General features: G+C 42.1%; 1 protein-coding gene across 2 annotated transcripts in view; it reads right to left on the reverse strand.

Annotated features, from left to right (window-relative positions):
* The window catches only part of MPPED2 (metallophosphoesterase domain containing 2), a 126,048-nt gene extending 121,416 nt beyond the window's left edge, over window positions 1-4,632 (reverse strand). The window contains exon 1 of one of the 2 annotated variants that reach the window (XM_079972986.1): window positions 4,152-4,632. The gene's annotated coding sequence lies outside the window, so the exon portion shown is untranslated. Of the gene's footprint in view, window positions 1-2,486; window positions 2,677-4,151 lie in introns of those variants that run through there. The other variant, XM_079972987.1, reaches the window with a different exon arrangement.
* Window positions 4,633-12,272: the final 7,640 nt, after the last annotated feature.

Consider the following 12,272-nt stretch of genomic DNA (forward strand, 5'->3'; position numbering starts at 1 on the left):
ATATATGTATATATAGGCATGGAGGACAAAATCGCTACAATTTGCTACATAAAATCTTTGCCCAGTTTGCAGTGCAAGATAACTGCCTACAAATTGTAATGAAGGAGCTTCCATACCAACTTTGCAGCTGTTTCCTTAATTTCCCCCACAATTATATTTTACTGTTATTTTGCATAACAGTAAAACACAACACCTGCTTCCAATTGCAATTCTGTTGTGAAGACTGTAATTCTCTTTTGAGATACTAACTATGAAGACAGTGTGCAGTGTGGAACTGCATAATTGCACTGCACTGAAAAGTAAATACAAATGAAAACATCTTCCTGTTAGAGAAATGACTGTCATTAAAAAGAATGTTAACCCTGAGAGCTTAGGGATTGGGGAAAAAGAACACATTTTGTATTGTTAGAGTTTTAGTCATTAGTTTTAGGTAGCAGTATTGAAATTACATGGCCAACCACTCCCGCCCCGCAAAAGCAGATTCTGTTGAGTATAACTAATAAACACAATATCATTATTTTTCTGTTTTTCCCCGAAAAGATAAGCAACTATATTTTAATTAATTTAGTGCAGCCAAAAGGCAGTATTTTATATTCTTTAGCCCACAAAACTCAAGGGGAAAGAAATCAAACTTGCTGAGGAGAATAGTGTATACAGCCCAACCCATGATGTGTTGTACAATATTCAAAACTTTAGCTATGAGAAAAACAGTGAGCTAACTCAAAGTCAAAGCAGAATATTGGTAGGCAAACAGAAATCCTCATTCAGTTTCTCTAAGATTTTTTAAATTAAATATTTCTTTATTTAAATTTTCAAGTATGTATACAAAGAAAACACACACAAGCCAATATAAAAGTAAGCAAAATATTACATTTCTAATTCTGGGGGTTTTCTTGTATTAAAACATGGCAAATTTACACCATTGGCTTTTAAAATGTCAATCAGTGACTATCAAACTAGTAAATAAAGGTCACATATTATGTCTGAGCAGGCTGATCTTAGTTTCATTTCCCTTTCATTCTATTCCAGTGCAAAACAGCTTTCATATTAGAAGTGTCTGATTGTGATCTGCTTTAATGAGGAGCTCTTTGAAGAAAATGTAAGGCAGGACCCAAGTACTTCAAAACTTTCGCTAACAAATTTATTAGCCTCCCTGTGAGGACTATAGTTCTTCCCTCCCATTGACACCAGTCATTAAGAAGATGGTGCATCCACGGTGGAATAATAAGGGGGGGGTCTACACTGTTAAGCAACTTACTGCTAATTTTAATGCTAGAATTATGCCAACAGAAGAACTAGCAAAGTGCCATCTTATATTATGTAATCCTGAAAAACTCAGGGGGCAGCCTGTGAACAATGTAAGCACTGGTTGTGCAGTTGGTATGCTTCCACAATGGATAAATGTCACAAAGACATTGAATCTGCTGATTTGATTTGAAGTCCATAAAAGACACAAAAGCAGGACATTTATATGCACTGTATATAATCATTTTTGTCTCAGGATATATTAAAAAATGGCAAGTATTTCTGGCATTACCAGGCTACCAGTTTTTATAACATTGTTATAAACATGCACATTAAATGAAAGAAAATTAATAATCACACTCACAATTTGCACAGATGTAAAGAGAACAAATACTATTTGGGGAAGAGAGAACCCACTATTTTACTCCATCATTTGGAATATTAATTCCCATTGACTTTAGACTGGCTTTAGTTGAAGCAAGTATGGAAATTCCTTAAGAATTAGAAATAAGGGGAAAGAGTTAAATAAGATACTGATGCTAACACTGCCTTCAAGATTTATATTCAACCTTTGTTATTCTTGCTTTGATTAAATTACACTCAATGTGCAATCATTTACTCAGAAGTAAGTTCCACTGTTTTCAATGGAGCTTACTCCCTGGTAAGTGTTCTTAGCATTGCAGCCCAAGTAACAATTCAAGAATTTAAATCCATAAAGTCTTCAAGAAGTTACTCATGTAGGTGTCTTGTTTAATACTTTCCTATAGCTTCTTCTAGCATAAGTTTATCCAATCACTGCAAAACAAGATCCCCATTTATACTCAACATTCCAGCAAACAGTGCATATATTTTTATTTTAACTATAACTCATTATCCATTCTGCTCCTATCTCCAGGTAGGCTTTTTCCTTTTCTTTTCCTTTCTGAAGAGGGGTGCATAAAAGTTATATATCAAATGAATGTTGGAAAGATAAAATCTTATCCCCAACACTTGACTAATAAATGAAACCAAACCTGTTTTCCATTCATAAAAAAACCTGATGCCACACATACAGAAAGATGGAGAAAGAGAGGAAAGAATCCTTGTGGACCCTTTCTTCTTGCAGATGAAATCCTTAGAACAAACTCCATCCCTCGGTTGAAATGATCCATTTCCCAAGCCACCTTCAGTTCAAAGGTGCACAGCAGCAAACAGGAACAATAAAAAACAACAACAACCAGGTACCAGTTTGCACACACTACCTCCTCGTGGCAGTCAGTCCGTGCCCATCTAAGCGGTGCTGGGCACACTTTCTCCCCCCTTCTCTCTGGGCAACTCTCCCGGAGAGGTGGCAGCACAGCACTCCTCTGAATCCACGCTGCGTGTTGGGTCTGCTTCCTCTCTGCCTCTCTCATTCCCTCTTTCCCCAGTGCTCGGAATGATTGATCACAATCAGCGGCCAATAGCTCTGACACCGCACCATCCTGGCTCTCCCCCCCCCTTTCCCAACGTCACTCATCCCAACCGATCTCGCCCCCCCCCTTGCCACTCAAGCTGGCATTCTAACCTAGCTCAAATGCATTCAAACTCCACATTTTTACAACTGCTTCATTGTTGTAGTCTCTCTCCCCCCCCCACTTCTAGATCCCTTTTCTCTCCTTTTTTTTAATGTGCATGGGTAAAGTTTTCACCCTCTTTTCTCTACAATAGCTGTAAGATCCCCACCCCCCACACAACATACACCGCTTCTTCTCGTTCACATTTCGCACTCAAACTACAATACCTAGCAGGAGGTGGGTTTCTTTGGGCGGGGGGGGGGGAAGGAGAGGGGAAACTACAAAATCATGCAGCAAGCCGGGTGGGGCGGTAAATTTACAACTCGTGGGTGATTTCATATTTCTCTTCTTTCCAGCCTCCCCCCCCCCTTTTTCACCCCACCCCAATAAAATGTCGAAAGGTTTCCAAGTGCCCTTAGGCCTCGGGGGTCATTGATTTCCAAGCCTGTTGTGAAGCGAGAAGGGGGAGAGAAAGCGAGAAACGTAGCTGCCTTGCATGTGAAAGAGACATGGGGAAACTCCAGCTCTTGAATAGTAAAGAAACCCATTTGCAATCGTTACTTTTTCACCCCCTCTCCTTTTCTTTTGCTTTGGGCAGGGGTGGGTGGGTAAGAAAATGCAGAGAATAAGGCAAAGGGGGGGTGACAAACACGTTTCTGTCCCCCCCCCGTCCCCACACCTTCCTCCTCCCCGCCAGCCCCACGTTTCAGTTTTTCCACGCTAACTGTACTTTGCATTTCACTCCCTCGATCTGCCGCCTCGCCTCGCTCTCTCCCTCGCGCAGCACAATGCTCCCTTTGGCCTACCCTCCCCCGGTCGTGCTCTTACATTATAACCCCGATCACCCGAGACTCTCTAGTAAACAGCCAGCGAATTGATCTCCGCTGCCAAATCTATTCCCCAGCCGGCGCCGCGCCCCCCCCCCCCCCCCCAAGACAAGAAATTAACGCAAAAGCGGGGAGGGGGGGCAGGAGAAGGAGGAGAAAGGTGGGGAGCACTGGAAGCACCGGGGTTGGAGGGGGGGGGGGTGGAGAGAGAAAGAGGAGGGAGAGAAACAGACACCCGCGCAGAAATTAGCCTTCCTTCTGAAACAACAATTTATAATAAAATCACAATCATAACAATCCAGCTCTCTGCCCGCGATCGCTTTGGCGAGTGGCAAATCAGCAGCCCGTTTGAATCTGATTATTGTTTGCCCTCTCTGATCCCCTTGTACTTGTACATGACAAGGCACCTCTAACCCATGGCTTTGTGTTTTGTTATTAGGAATTTACTCCCTCTCGCTCCCCCTTTCTCTCTCTCTCTTGGTCCTCCTTCTTCTTCCATCTGATCCCTCTCTCCCCTTCTCTCTGCTCGGGGCGGATGATTTACCTTCTCTCCCTCTTTTTTTATTTTTCCTGGATGTTGATGTGTGTTCCTAGGGATGCCTTCAGTGCTGGGGAAGGAGCCGATCCATGAGGAGGAGGGGAGGAGGAGGAGGCGGATGGTGCCGCGGAGCTGTGTTGCGAGAGGGCGAAAGAGCGAGGCAAGGCTTTGCCAAAGGTTGACGGCTGGTGCAAGGCAGGGCAGACACCTTCGACCCCCGAGGGTCCCCGGAGTGGAAAGGAGAGAGGCGGACGCAGGCAGAAGGAAGGAAGGAAGGAAGGAGGGAGGGAAAGGGGAAGGAAGGAAGGAAGGAAGAAAAGGGAGAAGGAGAGCAGCCGCGATCTGGGCTAGAGAGCGAGAAAGAGAAAGAGGGAGAGAGGGAGAAATGAAGGGGGAGAGAAGGAGGAAGAGAGCGGAGGAGTGCAGTGAGTAAGGACTGCCACTGGGGTCAGGGAGCAGAGCACCAGGAAACAGGGCGGCCAAGGCGCTCGCGCCTCTCTCTCTCTCTCTCTCTCTCTCTCTCTCTCTCACACACACACACACACACACACACACACAGCCACACGCGCATAGGCTGCCAGCTCCTCCTTGCTGCTGCTGCTTACTTCACTCTCTTCTCTCTCCCCCCCCCCCACCCCGCAACCTCAAGCCAAAAAGGAAGGCTAAGGAGGGAGAGCATCCCCTGCCAAATCGCAGCAAATCTCTCGCCCTCCCCTGAAAGATTAAATTGAAGAGGAATGCAGGGTCACGGGAGACCTAAGGCACTGCGTGCTGGAGTGCCCTGCAAATCCTGAGTATTCCTCAATTTCTTCAAGCGTTGTGTCATCAGCATGGTCATTAGTATAGGGGGTTGTTTTCCTCTTTTTTAAGAAAGAAACGAGGCACCCCCCCAAAAAAAAAGGTTTCACGATATAGGGGTAAAAAATTAAGATTAGGTGACGGGGAAATTAACATACACCAAGTCTAAATAAATGTATGTAAGAGATTATGGGAGTTCCATCTCACTGGCACCATCAATGCATCTATATGAAGACAAGTCCCTTTGACTCTATGTACAAATTCAAGGAGGTGTGCACCCCAATTGTTTTATAATAATAATAATAAAAGAAATGAGAGCGATCGCACTTTCACAAAACCCAAACAGTTGAATAAAATGGAACAGAAAGGTTATTACTAGGATTAACTACAAAGCATCAGGAACCTTTTGAGTGTGTGGAGGGGGGGGGCAGAACCACCTGTAATAACTATTGTATCTCCCTCTTTTTAAAAAATTGCCTCATTGCTGAAGCAGGAGAAAATTTCCAATGTTTTTTTCCCCTGCAGAAGGATTTGCAATATGATCCTGCTGAGTGTATCACTCAGAAGTAAGTCCTATGTTCAAAGGGGCTTGCTTCCAGTTAGGATTGCAACCTAAATCTAATTTGTTGGGGAGCAGGGGACAGAATCAGTCAAATCTGGAAAAGAATGAGAAATATCAAATCATAGAATTGTACAGTTGGAAGAAACTTCTATGGTCATCTAGTCCATTGTTTACCAACCCTGGGTCTCCAGCTGTTTTCATACTACAATTCCCAGCCTTCCTGACCACCGGTCTTGCTACCTAGGGATGATGGGAGTTGTAGTCCAAAAACAGCTGAAGATCCAAGGTTGGGAAACACTGATCTAGTCTAACCCCCTGCAACGCAGTGCAGGTCACAATAAGTGAGCAGGGCGAACCAACCCAAAACGATTTAAAAGAAATTAAGAGAAAATAACATTTAAACTTATTGAACTATGTTAACTGGGTGAGACATAGTATCACGCCCCCCACCCCAATACAACCAGAACACTTCCTGCTAACTTTGTATTTCATAAAAAATTCCAGGTACATATATTTCTGATTGTGAGGATACAATGGGAGAAAGCCTCTGAGAAGGAATGGGGAGGGGAACACTCTCATGCATGCAACACTAAATCATACTGTACCGGTAATATAATGTTCAAATTAGGCCAGCTAATTATTTATTATTTTTTTTGAAAGAGTCGAACACAGTTTGAAGACATTAAATTTTTCCTGTTGCTAACCTGATTTTTCAGGTTTTTGTTGTTTTCAAAACCTATTTGCACAGATGTGATAGTGGTACTAAAAAAAGGTGAGTGTGTACTCAGTGGTCTAAATGTCTCTAGAGCTACTTTCTATACTCTAAAATCTATTAACTTTCTCTAACTATAATGTGACATCAAAAAGTATTACTCTCTCTCAAAAACTCCCCCCCACTAATAGTTATTTTAAATTTTCATTCATTTGTTCCTCATATATTTTGCAATAATTTAAAAAGGAGGAAACATTGCCCTGCTAAGAACTATGTGCAATACTCATGACAAGTAAAGGGAGATTTAAGTTAAGAAAATTTAACTTAACAAAATTTATGGATGGTTAAGGTAAAGTGCCAGGTAGTCTGCTAAATTAATAAGATATCCACAAACAATTTCATCTGTAAGCAAAACCAAACTTTATTGAAATAATTAGCAGAAGTGTCCTGCAGAAAAAGCACTGTAAAATAAAACTAAAAAAACCTCCCCATTGTGGTTGTTTTAATATGAAAAGCTTTGCATCCAGCTCTTCTTTTACAAGTGGGATAAACCTCTGCTCTCCTTTAGAGTCCCATGTGCCCTCAAAATCGGCTCTAGGGGTTTGGGGGACTGCCCTATAGTTTTAATTGTAATTGTGAGCCCTATTGACCCATTAGGCCGAAAGTGTGGAAGCAATCATCTAGATTTCTTAATCCAGCAGGATGTATGTACACACCCTAACACCACCACCAGTATACACACACACATACAAATAAATAAATTGTAACAATGCAATCATATTGTTATGGAAAAATCTAGGTGCAAGACTGCTCAGTCACCCAGCTTGTCAGGCAGATCCCTGCGGAATAAAGGAAGGAGTCCAGCCACCAGCCGGAGCAAATAGTTGTAGACCAAAGTTTATTGCGCAACAGGTTCAAAGAGGAATTTTGAACCCCGAGGATGAGGTGACAAGGACTTTTAAAAGTTTCTATCTTATCCCAGCATACAGTTCATTAAGCATCATCACTACATCTTTGCTACATCACTGTTACATCAGAAAAGGGGAGGGTTATACATGATTAGCATAGGAGGAATGTGTTGGGGCAACAGGCTGTATACAGGATATGTATTGGAAAGTACATTCTAAGCACCTACTACAAAGGGACAATAGAACTTTGGTTTGCATAGTCTGCCACCTGGGCAAGTCTGGAGGAGTGTCTTTGCCCAGCGATTGACACCTATGAGTACCTTCCTGTGAGTATGTGACCTCCCGCTTGAGGGATTATGGTGGGGACCAAGTGGTTTCCAAGTCCTTGGCCAATGAAGCAACTTGGCGGTGGAATGAAGGAAAGTGGCAAAGGAGTTGATTTTATATGATTTTTTAAGCTAGGTGGTGGCGCTGTGGGTAAAACCTCAGTGCCTAGGACTTGCCGATCGCATGGTTGGTGGTTCGAATCCCCGCGGTGGGGTGAGCTCCAGTCTTTCAGTCCCAGCTCCTGCCCACCTAGCAGTTTGAAAGCACAATTAAGTGCAAGTAGATAAATAGGGACCACTTTATAGCGGGAAGGTAAACAGTGTTTCCGTGTGCTGCGCTGGCTCACCAGAGCAGCTTCGTCACACTGGCCACGTGACCCGGAAGTGTCTCCAGACAGCGCTGGGCCCCGGCCTCTTAAGTGAGATGGGCGCACAACCCTAGAGTCGGACACGACTGGCCCGTACAGGCAGGGGTACCTTTACCTTTACCTAACTTCCCTGAGCTGTCAAGTCGAAAGAATACATTTATGCATATTTGTAACATTTAACAACTTTAAAGATGTGCCCCCCCCGTAATTTCTGTAACAATATACAAGGGTACTGAGAAGTCCCACTGAGTAGTAATTGCCAGGTAAGTGGTATAAGAAACGTACTCTGGATCTGTCCCATAGAACAGAACATGCACAGTACAATCCTATGTAATCTAACACTCCCAAGTACACATGCAAAGAATGCACTGTAAGACTCTTAATTTAAAAGTCACCTGTCAGATTGAAAAGTATAATATATTCATGGATCTGTTGACATTCAAATAACAACCGGAAGCTCAAATCAGGTTCAAGCTAGACACTGCAGATAAGGGACTATTCTTGTATAAAAGGCTCCCCCTCTCTGTAAGGAATATAGCCAAAGGAACAGCAGTGAGGAGGCTGGTGAGACACGAGATAATGAGTCAGGATATTTTACTGAATTATATCTTGCTTAAGAAATGTATTGTTTGAAATTTTGTAGCTATATTATGTATGGTTTTACAGTATTATATATGTATTTTATTCCCATCTTCTCCCCTTCATTATCTTCTCCCTTTCATTGTAAAAAATAATAATGGGCCAGATCACAATATGCATAGTAGCACAATATTTATAACAGCATAATTTCAACAGCGTAATATTGTCATTCAATGAAAGAATGACAAAAATATGCACATTAGCATCTAAATCCAGTTCAACCAACCCTTCATCGCCCATTACTTCATTATATATTAATAATTACTATTAATGAATATTATACAAATTATTATTAGATTTGTTAGATGTGCTAGTGTTGAATTTGTTGCAGATTCGTATTTTATTATTTTACCTAGCAGCTTACTATTGCTACAACTACTACTACTATTATTAATAATAAATATTACATTTATACTTCACCATTCTTCCAAGGAACTCAAGATGGCATACAGGATTCAAAACCAGTCTGTGAAGTAGCCTAAGCTGAGAGACAGTGATTGGACCAATGCCACCCAGTGAGCTTTATAGCTGAGCAGAGATTTGAACCTTGGTCTCCCAGGTCCAGTTCCAACACTCTAACCCATGGGTAGGCAAACTAAGACCCGGGGGCCAGATCAGGCCCAATCGCCTTCTCAATCTGGCCTGCAGACAGTCTGGGAATCAGCGTGTGTTTACATGAGGAGAATGTGTGTTTTTATTTAAAATGCATCTCTGGGTTATTTGTGGGCATAGGAATTTGTTCACCCCCCCCCCACAAAATATAGTCTGGCCCCCCACAGGGTCTGAGGGACAGTGGACTGGCCCCCTGCTGAAAAAGTTTGCTAAGGCCTGCTCTAACCATTACACCATATTTAAAATAAAAAAATCAATATAACGAACAATATTCTTAAAAACTGGTTTTACTCAACAGTTTGGATTATGTAAACTGGGGGAAAATTATTTTCTCTTGGCAGTGACAAAAATTTCTATGTTCTGAGATGCAAACCTGCTGCACCTATCGAAGAAGGAGACCTTATTGGAATTGAAATGTTCTGAACTCTCTCCATCTAGGCTCAGGTTGCCTATACGTGTGTAAATAAACCATATATCATAAAGACACCACAGTCTCCACTATGCCTCATTTCCAAAGGAAACACAAACTTTGGGTAAACGCCTGAATCCCTGGAATCTTGCACTGCACATGGAGATTGCGTGGGGTGTAACAATATTTTCTTAGGAAGCAGAAGGCAACTATAGTCAATCTAATAGCCAAAATTGATTATCTGTTCCCCCCTGAGCTGACCAGAAGTTTCAGGTGTAGCAACACTATATCCTGGTCCTGGTTTTTGCCCATTTTATACTTTTCCCAGATATAGTCAGTATCTGAGGGGGGCCTGCAGGGGAGGGAAACTTGGTCAACTCTATAAATGAACTGGACACACAAAAGATAAGGTCAAAAAGGGAAAGGGCTCAGAGAAGCCTTGAGAGTGAGAGAGCACTACTTGTGCACCTAGAAGTGCTTTCAATTAAGAAAATAATCAAGGACAGAAATGGTAGCTATTAGAACCCGGGGGGGGGGGGGGGAGAAACCGCATTTATTGCAGTTTCACATTCTGAAATACCACCCTCTATATCTTCTTTTGAAATATCAGCTGCTGCATCAGATGGGCATTAGTCCATGAAAGAATATGCCACTATATATGTGTTCGATTTAAGGTGCTACAAGACTTTTCTTTCCTTTTTTGATAAATGTAGGGTGTGGTTTTCTAATGTGTGTAACCCTACCGCCCTCAGATGCGGGGGAAATGGTGTATAAACTCAAGGAACTTCCAGATTTAAGGAAAGAATCCAAAACCCATTGCTCTTCCTCATATAGGAGTTAAACTCCTTTTAGGATGTGACTTTTGCTCCTTATCCAGAGGGAGATGCTGATGCTGTTGGAACAGTAAGAAAGAACAGTAAACGGCAACAAAAAGAAAGTCTCCCCAGATATCCTTTGGGCCTTTTCTATTCACTGCATCAGAGCTCTTTCACAGGATATTGGTCATCTGCTGCTTTGCTCCTATTAAATTAAATTAGGTAGCTGATTGGAACATCCTCATTTGGCCTCCCATAAAGCAACACAAAAGGAGCCAGTGAGGAGACAACATTTGGGATTTTCAAACGTTTACCTCAGTACTCTACACATTTAATTAAGCAGCCATCTCTATTAGTTCTACCACTTCAAGATAATTTTCTGCGGTATAATGTGAAAAAACTGCCAGTCAAATCAAACTAATCGATAGATTTTCATTAAATAGTCTAAATAAACATTTAAGCCATAAAACTGAAAAGCTTGACATCTGAATTCCATGCATTAATATACTCCCTATTCAACTGCAATCATGTATTTACACACACACACACACTATTCATATACCTCGGTGTTGGAGCTCAGTGTCCAGCATCACTACAATACACATCCTATAAAGTGGGACCAATTCTTCATTTATCCATATTTAGATGGAAACAATGACATATGGTTTTTAGGTAGAAACTTCAAAATACAGAGTTGGGCAATACCTTGATTAGGACCAACCAAAATGTCACAAAGTAATGGCAAGGTCTGAGTTCTTCAGAATCAGGCAAGATGTTGCACAAAGCACGGCTTAGCTTTTCATGCAAGTACTGTATTCAGAATTTATTATTATCTTTTAACCAAAGTGTCCCTTTCATTTTTGAGTTATGTCGATAGAAAAGCATTTTCTGCTTCTACATGTGGTTAGAACTATTCTAAATTTGTATCCATCAGCAAAATCCTTTTTGTGACAGTTAAATGATGTTACCAGCATTTAATTATTTGTAACAGGATAACACTGTTGGTGTTACCATTTCTACAGTGTTCCCTGACGAATTTGAAGGGACACATTTTCTATTATTCCTGCTGCTTTTCCCTTCCCTTGGAAACATCTAAACATATCCCCTTCCCACAAGAATCCAATTTCCCTATACAAAAGGGAGCGGCACAGCTTGGACACAGGTTACCGTAATTTCAGTCTTTCCCACCTGCCCACATTGCTCTTTAAATCACTCCACCCCACTTTTTTATAGGTATTTGACTTCTGACCCAGTTTTCACATGGTTTTGACACCATCACATCTAGTTTGGGCCAAAAAGAAACAGGCTGTACCGATATTTTGTACCTTTAGTGCTTTTACAACCGGTCACAGACAATGCAAATTGCCTTTGTTTATGGAAGTAAACTTTAATCACTGCTACCACTGGTAACGTCAGCTGATCTTGTAAAACTTTAATGTTTGAACAGTGCAGTAACTCCTGCCAAATCGAGGTAATATAGGAATATTAGGCAACATGATGTAACGACCGGCAAGGGAAGACTTGCCTTGATCAAGGGCTGAGTGAAGTCTAGCTGCTCAGCCCTACAACGTTCCCTCAGAGATCCTCAGTGGAAGCTGTTGCCTGGCAACTGCCATCTGCCAGCAAGGGAAGACTTGCCTCCATCATGGGCTGCGAGACTTCTAGCTGCTTGGCTCCACTTCTTTGCCTCAGGAGGTCCTGAATGGGAGCTGTTGCCTGCCAACTGCCAGCAAAGGAAGACTTAGACTGTGTGCGCACTATACCTTTAAAGCACATTCAAAGCATATCCCCTCCTCCTCACAGTAGTTAAAAGTTGCTGAGAAGAGTAACTTTGTGTGTGGGGGGGGGTAAACTACAATGCCCAGAATTCTTTGAGGGAAAGAATGTGCTTTGAATGTGCTTTAAAGATACTGTGCGTATATAATACAGCCTTAGCGCCACCGTGGGCTGACTGAGGTCCTCACCTCACAGATCCCCA

The sequence above is a fragment of the Podarcis cretensis genome (assembly GCF_951804945.1).
Source record: "Podarcis cretensis genome assembly, chromosome: 1".
In the NCBI taxonomy this organism is placed as follows: domain Eukaryota; kingdom Metazoa; phylum Chordata; class Lepidosauria; order Squamata; family Lacertidae; genus Podarcis; species Podarcis cretensis.